Below are 10,640 nucleotides of genomic sequence, written 5' to 3'. Positions count from 1 at the left end.
TCACCTTCATCCAGCGTTCAGCACCACTAGTTAAACTGATGAGTAGCAGCTGGGGTGGGGGGGTTGTTTCCATTTGGTTTTCATTAATGGCACCGTAAATTGTTGTAATGGGTTTTCTACTCCAGCTTTCCCTGGATGCAGGAGAGGATGAAGCCACCGCAGTGACAGGATGAAGGGAGATGCTCTTATCTCACGTGGTAGAGAGCTTGTGCCCTACCTGGAGAAGCAAATGCATCCATGAGTAGGTTACTATTCCTTGCCAGGCTTCCTTGCATCCTCTTCTGCATTATCATGCTCTGCCCCTCGCCTGGCACAGGGTTTGAGGTGAGACACGTCCTGGTCTAAGCTGGTCTGGCTATTTGGACACTGGTTTCCAACAACTGAGACTCTGCCATCAGACCCAAAGAATGACATTTCTTCCATCAGTGAACGTTTAAACCCAAATTATTTATTTAAGTCTTCTATTAATTTAAAGAAGAAATCCTTAGTGGACCAGATTCTGAGAAACAGCGTTGGTGCTGGACTTGTAATACTGATTGCAGCCTTATGCTGGTCCATGGAGCGTTTATTCAAGCTTGGCCCTTGAAAAGGGTCACCAAGTCCCCGTCCCAGGGTATTTCTATTTGCTTTCAATTGCAAATGAATGTCGTATAAGGACTTAATCTCCAGTTTCCCTTGTAGAAATTGATTTATCACTTAATAACACCCTCGCTGTGATGGGGCGAGAGGAGGCAGAGCCTGAGCAATAGCTCTATTGTGCTGTCAGTATAAATTAGAGCTAAAGATGTTACTCTTTAACCACAAGCTTTGGGGTTTCTGGGTTTTTTACAAGTGCAATTTTCAGCTGACAAAAGGCTTTTTGCACAACAGATTCTTTCCTGTTTAGGGTTTCATCCCACACAGTTTTCGCAGCCTTGCTGCCCTCTGAATCTCCTGCAGGCAGCGGCATGCAGGGGAAAAGGGATCAAACTACAGGAAAGACAAAGTCTGCTTTCTGCTCTGCAAATTGCAGTGTACAGCTATAGGTGATAATTATAGGGAAAAGCTCATCGATTTACACTCCTCTTTCTGAAAAACTGAGGTTTCAATAGACCCAAGGAAAGGGAAAAAAAATAAACTAAGAAATCTGTTCTACTTAATCTGTTATTAGAGAGGAGAGCGCTGACTTCAGGTGTCCGTCACGAAGCTCCAAGGTAGAGTTAAGTCTCAAGAAAGAGCTTATTTCTAAAATAAAGACTGTCTTATTTTTAATAGGTTGTCACCCCAAGCTGGATACCTGAAATCTGAATTAAGAATACATCAGCCCAGAAGAGATGACCTCCTCCTGAAACAAGGGTTCAGATGGAGCCAGGACATGGAGACCACCCCTGGGTTTCATAATTTGGGCATAGCCTAAATGTGCTGTAGATTTCTTCCTCTACAAGTAGACTAAAAGGATGATGAAGTCAGTAATAGTAATATTGAAATGTCAGATATGGATAGAATGAGTGGCATCAGGATCCATCCAAAGCTGAGAGCTCTTGGTCTCCTGCCGATAGAAGAATCCTGCTGTAGTTATTGGTACAGTTGGTCATCCAAGGGAGCAAGGAGTGCCACACTGGCAGACTGGTGTTTTCGTGCAGGGGAGGTGGCTCATTGTTAACTTCAGTTAACTGAAGGTCCCATGAACTGTAGACTCGATAATCCCTGATTTCACCCGGCCCAGGACTCGAGGGTAGCATCAACCATCCTGTAATTCCTTTGGGATAAACAGGAAAAAAACCCCACACTCTATAAAGTAATATAAACCAGGGCTTATAGGGTTAACTTGCTATGGCATGAAGACTATAGAGTGGAGAAAGATTTATTTATAAGTTAACATTTTTGTACACACACATGCATATATATACTCATTAACTTGCTGGAATGTATATTGGGAGAATTTAATACATCCTTCAACAGCTGAGAAATTTCTGTTCAGCTCACGAATTCATCACCACAGCGAGCGATAATGAGCCTTTTGCTGCAGGATGCAGCTCCTGGTGAAGGAGAGACCAGAAATCTGTGCTCTTCCTGATATTAGGGTTAGACTGAGAATGGGAAAAATAAGTTAACCTTTGTCATTTTTGCGAAGTATGCCTCTAATGAACCGTACCAAAATTAGGTTAAAAGCATTTTAAAAAGAAAAGAAAACACAGAGATCATGTACTTTATTACTATTAATCAAAGAAGAACCAGTACAAAGCAAAACTTTTTGTTAAACCTTTTGTACTCACAGTCTGTCTGGTCTGGCAGAACGGAGCAACAAAATCTTGGGAAAGTCTTCCAAAACAATTTTTTTTTCCTAGAAAGCAAATTACTGAATAGTGAATATTCCTTTACAATTACTTCACAGTACTTTTGGGACACCTTATTTCAATAGTTAGCTAATTCATTTGTAGTAACATTTTTTAGAATCATAGAATCATAGAATTGCTGAGGTTGGAAGGGACCTTTAAGGTCATCAAGTCCAACCTTTAACCTACCCTGACAAAAGCCACTTCTAAACCATGTCCCTAAGTGCCCCATCTACCCTTTTTTGAAACACCTCCAGGGATGGTGAATCCACCACCTCCACCTCCCTGGGCAGCCTATTCCAATGTTTAATAACCCTTTCAGTGAAAAAATGTTTCCTAATATCCAATGTAAACCTCCCCTGACATAACTTGAATCCGTTTCCTCTCGTCCTATCACTTGTCACCAGGGAGAAGAGGTCAGCCCCCATCTCTCTACAACCTCCTTTCAGGTAGTTGTAGAGGGTGATGAGGTCTCCCCTCAGCCTCCTCTTCTCCAAGCTGAACAACCCCAGCTCCCTCAGTCGTTCTTCATAAGGTTTGTCCTCCAGACCCCTCACCAGCTTTGTAGCCCTTCTCTGGACACGCTCCCACACCTCAATGTCCCTCTTGTAGCGAGGGGCCCAAAACTGAACGCAGTACTCGAGGTGGGGCCTCACCAGTGCCGAGTACAGGGGGATGATCCCTTCCCTAGTCCGGCTCACCACACTATTCCTGATACAGGCTAGGATGCTGTTGGCCTTCTTGGCCACCTGGGCACACTGCTGGCTCATATTCAGTCGGCTGTCAACCAACACCCCCAGGTCCTTTTCTGCCGGGCTGCTTTCGAGCCACTCTGCCCCAATCCTGTAGGGCTGCACGGGGTTGTTGTGACCCAAGTGCAGGACCCGGCACTTGGCCTTGTTGAACCTCATACCATTGGTCTCAGCCCATCGGTCCAGCCTGTCCAGATCCCTCTGCAGAGCCAACCTACCCTCAAGCAGATCAACACACCCGCCCAGCTTAGTGTCATCTGCGAACTTACTGAGGGAGCATTTGATCCCTTCATCCAGATCATTGATAAAGATATTAAAGAGAACCGGCCCCAGCACCGAGCCCTGGGGGACACCACTTGTGACTGGACACCAACTGGATTTAACTCCATTTACCACCACTCTCTGGGCATGGCCATCCAGCCAGTTTTTTACCCAGCGAAGAGTACACCTGTCCAGGCCATGAGCAGCCAGTTTCTCCAGGAGAATGCTGTGGGAAACGGTGTCAAAAGCTTTGCAAAAATCCAAGTAGATAACATCCGCAGCTTTTCCCTCATCCACTAAGTGGGTCACCTTATCATAGAAGGATATTAGGTTTGATAGGCATGACCTGCCCTTCACAAACCCATGCTGACTGGGCCTGATCACCCTGTTCTCCTGCATGTGCCGTGTAATGGCACTGAGGAGGATCTGTTCCATGACCTTCCCAGGCACCGAGGTCAGACTGACTGGCCTGTAGTTCCCCGGATCCTCCTTCTGGCCCTTCTTGTGGACGGGTGTCACATTTTCTAACCTCCAGTCAGCTGGGACCTCCCCAGTTGTCCAGGACTGCTCATAAATGATGCAAAGATGTTTAGTCTTATCAAAAAGATGTTTAGTCTTATCATGGTTCAGGTCACAGTGATCTTACAAATGTTTTCTCAAAATCACCTTGGTTTTGAGTGACTGTGCTGATACCTTATCCATACCCTCAATGTCGAAGTCTCTGCTTCGAAATTACTTACAAAACTTTAGCAAGCGGTACACATCCTAATCAACAAATTAACATTTAACAAGCATGCAAGGTCTTTCACATAAATAAAAAATAAAAATGCTTTTTCTGTGTCAAAAGCAAATGCTGCTTTATATAGGGGGAGGTAGAAATAAAGTCCCCAGGAGGCAGCCTCTCAGCAGCACCATTTCTTGCTGTTACGAGCACTAGTTACCGAAATCCTTCAGGTGGCCACACCCCTCCCTTCGCATTTTTCAAAGAAAATGAAAATCTGTTCTTTTAAACACGGCTTTACTAGTCTCTAGAATCTTCACCCTCTTCCATTTGTTCTTGAAAGGAAAACGCTATTAATAAAAGAGATTTTTTTATTATATCAGGGAGATACAGATGAGTATGTCAATGAACAGTTTGGTACTCTGAACAAGCAAGCATTGACCGCATACAATTTTTTTTTTGCCCTGTAGGTGAAAGAGAACTTGTCTTATTTGAAATTCTCTATTGCCTTAAAAACTCTTCACAGAATAATCATTTCCCTCCTTGGACTAATAGGACAGTCATTTCAAATCCATGAAGTTGAAAGAGAAGCTTCAGTCTTTTATGAGATGCTGAAGAACGCGCCATGCCATCCAACTTCAAACATTCAGTCAAAAATATAATTAAGCCATCTTCTAAGCAATAGTAATGATCTCTTGTATTTTCCTAGATGCTTTCATCCTTGCAAATAATATGTTCAGAACTCACAAACCTCCTCCTCTCTCCCTTTCTTAAAAGGAAAAAAAAACCAAAACCAACCCAAAACTTGCTTTGATGGGATAATTGTCTCATTTTTTTTATCGGTTTATTAATTTTTATTTTAATTTAAGTTGCTAATTATTTATCAATGAGATAATTTTAGTAAAGAATGCATGGTTGGGTCATGTGTATGTATATTCATGAACGGGTCTCAGGGCTAGAATTTCTTTCTCTGACTGTTGAAGTGCTTCAGTCTCTTAATGGCACTCTACAACTTCGCAGAACAGTTTTAGCCCAGGAACTGGAGGCAGCTTTATCCAAATGGAATTCAAAACGTGCTTCTAACCCTCCACATTTTGCAAAAGCATGCAAAACCCCTCCAAACCGGCAACAATTTTTTTCTACTCTCCATGCAAGAGGCCTCCCTTTTTTTAAATTAGCACGTCTTTAGGGACAGGGCTGTGAGTGCTCGCTGAAGAAACTTGACTGGGCAGGACTTGCAAACAGAAGCCCTGGAAGGCGTAGGTGGGCAGCGAGGCGAACGTCACGGCATCCGCACTTGTGTTGGTAGCCAGCCCACACGCCGGTGGCATCTGTTCATCTCTTTATTCGAGCTCGTCTCTCCCTGCAGTCCCTGGGAGAATGATGCCTTAATGCAGGCAGACCAAGAAAATCAATATAAACTATGCCCCCTTCTATTTTATTTATTTCTTTGCTTTTATCTTTTTTAAGGGAAGGAAAAAAAAAAACCTCTTGCTCGTTCATCCCTTATGAGGGATTTTAAGGTAATCTTTCATCAGCTTTCCCTACCACCACGAGGAAAAAATCTCTCTCTCTCTCTCGCATTCTTACTTCAGGCAACTGAAGCATGAAATGGGAAATCTCATCCGCAGTGGAGAGCAAATGTGTCACCTTATTTATTAATTTCATGATTAGCTAAAGACTTTGATTCATTGGACAAACCCAGAGCGCATTTGAATAAAAGCATGAATAAGGACTAGCTCTGGAAAAGGTTGCTGAGTATCTCCTTTTGATTATTTACACAGAGATGGAATGGCACATGTAGTTTAAAATCAAAAAGAAAAAAAAACAAAAAAACACTACAAAACCAAAAGCCCATGTGTCCTTTTGCCTCCAGCGGGAAGTCTGAAGGGCTCTCCCTTTTTCTCTGCCAAGTCTCTCATTATGGCCTTGGGCACATCACGTTGCAGCCCACGGCTCAGCCTGCAGATTGTGGAGTGCTGGACCTCGGATTTGTTTGATTTAGCTCAACTTGTCTGCCAGCACGGCGGGTTGAGACCCTGGAGTCCGGGCTTCAAGGTGCCATTGAAGTAAAATGAGCAAAATGCAAACTATTTGCAAAGTGCTCACATAGTGCTTTGAGCTCTCAGGCGCTGCGGAAATGCCTGGTATTTTCTTTGCAAAAAGGGTTTGCAAGTATTTGGATATTTAAAATCTTACAGGAAAAAGGGAAGTCACCACAACCAGAAACAGGGGACAGAGTAGCAACTGCCTGCTGTGCCAAAACCAAATGTCTCTTATATTACCTTTAATAACTTTCACAAACACATCCTTAGTCTTACCAGGATTTGAACATACATCCCCCCCCACCCTTCTTTTTTTTACACAATATCTACACATCATGTCTAAAACATAGCTGTCTACTACTGTTGGGACATATCATCCATCTAAGTAAATTCCTCATCTTCCTGGGAAACGCTAGAGTAAGAATTTTTGGCATGTAATTCTAACCTCTGTAGTTTGCCACCATTATTACAGACCTAATTGTACCCGATGGCCCCAGAGAAGATCTTGGTGGGCTAAGTGGCAGTGGAAAAAAATGATGAAGTCCTGGTGAAACCATAGCCCTATCAGAAAGAAGGGAGAATTAGCAGGTACAGGTTTGTGTAGAATAGAAATGATTACTGAAGCGCAAAATTAAGATACCCTATTTCCATTAAGACGTCTCCAGTGAAACCTCTGAGCGATAGCCAAAGGCACCTGGTTATATATCTATTAGAAAGCTGACCTCACATTTATTTTGCGGTATTTGGGAAACAGAACACGTAAGCACTATCTTTCAAAAATCTACATTTTCCTCTTTTCTAGAGCGGACAGAAGGCATCTTGCACACTGAACTGGCTTCATAGAAATTACTCTAAACTTGCAAAAACAGTACTATGTGCGCGAGCATAGTGAAAGACCTCCCTATGCAACATGGTAGCCTGAGGACTCAGATATGAAATCAGGAGAACAGTAAAAGTAGAGAGATTGCATCAGGCATAGGCCATGGCCCAAGTGGATGCCATGTCCCAGCGTGACGTCCCCGCTTCAAGGAGGATGCTGAAAAATTAAACAGGGTTCAGAAAAGCTGCGAAGATTGAGCAACCTGATAGTTGTTTAAAAACAAAAGGCATCTAATGTGTTTAGCGTATTGCCCATGAGCCTAAAAGGCAACACATCATCATCTCTAATAGCTGCAGGTGGAAGAAAGACTCAGAAGCGAGGGCTCTTCAGCCTTGCAGGCTAGAGGAGAACAAAATCCAGCCACCAAGAGCTGGGTCTGTCTGCCCCCTGACTAAGAGATGGCTCTTAAACAGCGTGGCTGCTAGAAACATGTCCCCAGGGCTGTCAGTGGATTATCCAGTGACAAATATGTTTTAATTAGAAGTGGACATGTTTTCCAAACCTCTGATCTTCATCCAGATGTTAATTCAGAGGCGTTTTCTGGTCTGGTTTCTGCAGGGGAGTTGGCCCAGATGATCTCAGCAGTCCCTTCTGGCATTATAATCCGTAAACCTTGTCAATAATTCAGGCCATCACTCCAGACTTCACCGTGGAATTATGTACGCAAAGGACGTGGTGAAGAGGAACAAATCTAGCCCTGATCTTTGTTCAAAGCTCCCCTTTTAAGTGGAAATGCATATAGTGGTTGATTCACACAGTTCCCCCCAACCCACCGTTTAATCAATTAGGGAGGAAACACAGGTTGACATTACAGATGTGCACATATGCAAATCAAACTGTTTTATGCCTATAAGGCAATTAAAATCATAGGCATAAAACAATTATGCTTTAAAGTTTGCCTCTTTCCTTAAAGAGGAGCCTGTGGCATTTAAAAATGCAGGTTTACAATCTGAAAGCCATTGTTTTTTTGTGATGTCTAATGGACGTGGGGCCAGAGGGTTAACTGAGCTGTTAGATGGCTTTTCAGTAGGCATCAAAAAGAGCATGAGTGAGTCCCCGTTTGACAGCTTGTAGATAAACTGTAGATGGGAGACATAATTTATATGTATTTTAAAAATTCAACAAAAACAGCAAATAATTCAAGGGACTGTAGCCAGCTGGTCTTCCTTCTAAAACTGGATATGGAAAGCAGGGAGTCTTTGCACAGCAATGATGACATGCAGAAGCCTTCTATATGAATTTACACATTTATCAAGCCTTTGTGGAATAATAAGCTACAATCTAGCCAGCCTGGGGCAGCCTGCTGTAATTGTTATGATTTGTTTTCCAGATACAGTACAAATTCCTTGGTAATCTTTCCTGAATTTTAATAAGGGGAAGGGAAGACTTAATTAAAGAATCCTTTGTGCTGCTCTATAGCGACTGCCATCTGCGAGTGCTACAGTTCTGGGTCTTATCTCCATCGTGCAGCCCACAGCCTTTGTAGACGGTGGTGGTAACTTAAGGCTCGAGGAGTGAAATAACTGAGCAGTGTGGATTTGGGGGAGCGTGCACCACTCTGGCATCTCCGCTGGCTGCCGCAGAGACGCGAGGACCAGAGCCCTTGATCTGCTCTGCTGCATTACAGGCTGCTTAATAGCATTTACTCCAAGATAAATTAGGGAATACCCAGTTTACATACGAACTTTTTTCTTTTTTTTTTTCTTTAAGGGGTACTACAACGTAATTGACTTCTATCAAGCACAGTCTCTGGTGTCAATAGGGCCTTTTGTACATTGAGCTAAGTGGGCTTTTATTCTTACAACAATGAAACAGGGAAACGTATCTTCCCAGGGACTCATTGGGCTTATCCCAGGAGCTGGCAGAAAAGTGAGCTTCTCAGCTGCAGCTCTGTACAGGCAAAGTTTATGATTTATTTGGAAATAAATCCCCTCTTTCCCATGGTTTGGGGAATAAGCAACTTTTATAACAGGAGTTTGTAATTAAGGCTGGCTGCCCCAGTTTACAAGACCCTGAAAAGCTAGATAAAATGATGGATTTCTTCAGAAATGTGGCCTGGAAACTGGCTTGGGTTTCAGAACGGGTTGTGCCTGACAACTGTCAACGAGAACTCTACAGACAAATTCTCCTTGGCTTGATGCAGTGAGAGCAAACTCCAGGGACGTCTTATCAAGCCCTTGCTCCCTCCTTTTTCAATATTAGAAGTTCCCTGAGCTCATGACAGGTTTTGGGGCATCTGGGTGCACTGACTTGAAAGCATCTTAATTTGAGGTATGCAGGTAGCAGGCAATGAGATCGAAGCGTGAGATTTATTCTCTAGTGTGTCGTAGACTGCATACGCTCCGCTGCTGTTGTGGTAGGGGAGCCGGTTAAGTAGCTCTTTAGTCATTTATAGACAACCCTATAGCCAGGTTTTGGGATGGGGCTCTGTCTCGGCATACAGACAGATGTTGGGATCTAATTCTGATTTACACCATGAGTCCCTATTGGGGCAAGACCTGCCTGTCCACAACCGCTCGTGGGATCAGGTCTTTGCTGCTGAAAATAACCTTTACCAAAGGGTCCTTCGGCTTCTGACTTATTGCCCCATAAGAGATAAAAGTTTTCCAGGTCCATCCCTCTCCAACAGCTGAGTTCACATTGTCATCTGCTGGTTAAAGACAAAATCTTCACTTTTCTGACTGTATTTACTGATAGCTGGCTGTATGTACGTATGCATTCAAATCAGTCTTTTGAAGTACAGATGAAGTAGAGTCAATAGCTGCAAATAACTCGAGGGCAGGGCCAGTTGGTGCAGATTGTGCAACCTACCCAGCAGGACAGGTTTTAAACTTTATTTTCTAAGGAAAAGAGCTGAACAAAGCTCAGCTAAGAGGGCTCTGCTGATTTCAGCAGCCTGTCAAGACAGGCCATCTGTCAGTCATGTGTCCAAATCACAAGGCAGGTGAGGTTCTACAGATAAAAATAAATAGCTGTAACTCCACCTAGTTCCACACAGAAAACTGTGAAATGGTTTGCTTTGATCAGCTTTAACATGTGTTACTAAAGGTGTTACTGTGCTTCCATAAAAATAATTTTACTTGGGAAAATGCACGTACGTATATTTTTATGAACCTTTTGCTGTAAGAAATTAAAAGTTTGGCCAACATCTCATCCTCCCTCTTCTGTTTAAGGATCACTGAATCATAGAATGGTTCGGGTTGGAAAGGACCTTAAAGATCATCTGGTTCCAACCCCCCTGCCCTGGGCAGGGACACCTCCCACTAGACCAGGCTGCTCCAAGCCCCATCCAGCCTGGCCTTGAACACCTCCAGGGATGGGGCATCCACAGCTCCTCTGGGAACCCCGTTCCAGTGTCTCACCACCCTCACAGTAAAGAATTTCTCTCTAATATCTAATCTAAATCTCCCCTCTTTCAGTTTAGAACCATTACCCCCCATTTAAAGCAGAGTTTTGCAAGCTTTGCTCTGCTTCTGTCTTTGTTATCTGTCCTACACCTCTCTCCTACCCATCTACTCTATATGCCTGATGGGCTGAGGAACTGCTATTGCCCCCACTGCTGCTGGCTATATGGGAACCCTCAGCACTTAAATTGGACCTGCACTGCGAGTACTTTCCTTCCATGTTGATCCCTCCTAGGAATAGCCAGGACGCTAATTATTAATC

Source organism: Chroicocephalus ridibundus, chromosome 9 (assembly GCF_963924245.1).
Source record: "Chroicocephalus ridibundus chromosome 9, bChrRid1.1, whole genome shotgun sequence".
Classification (NCBI taxonomy): domain Eukaryota; kingdom Metazoa; phylum Chordata; class Aves; order Charadriiformes; family Laridae; genus Chroicocephalus; species Chroicocephalus ridibundus.
This window is presented reverse-complemented; position numbering follows the sequence as displayed.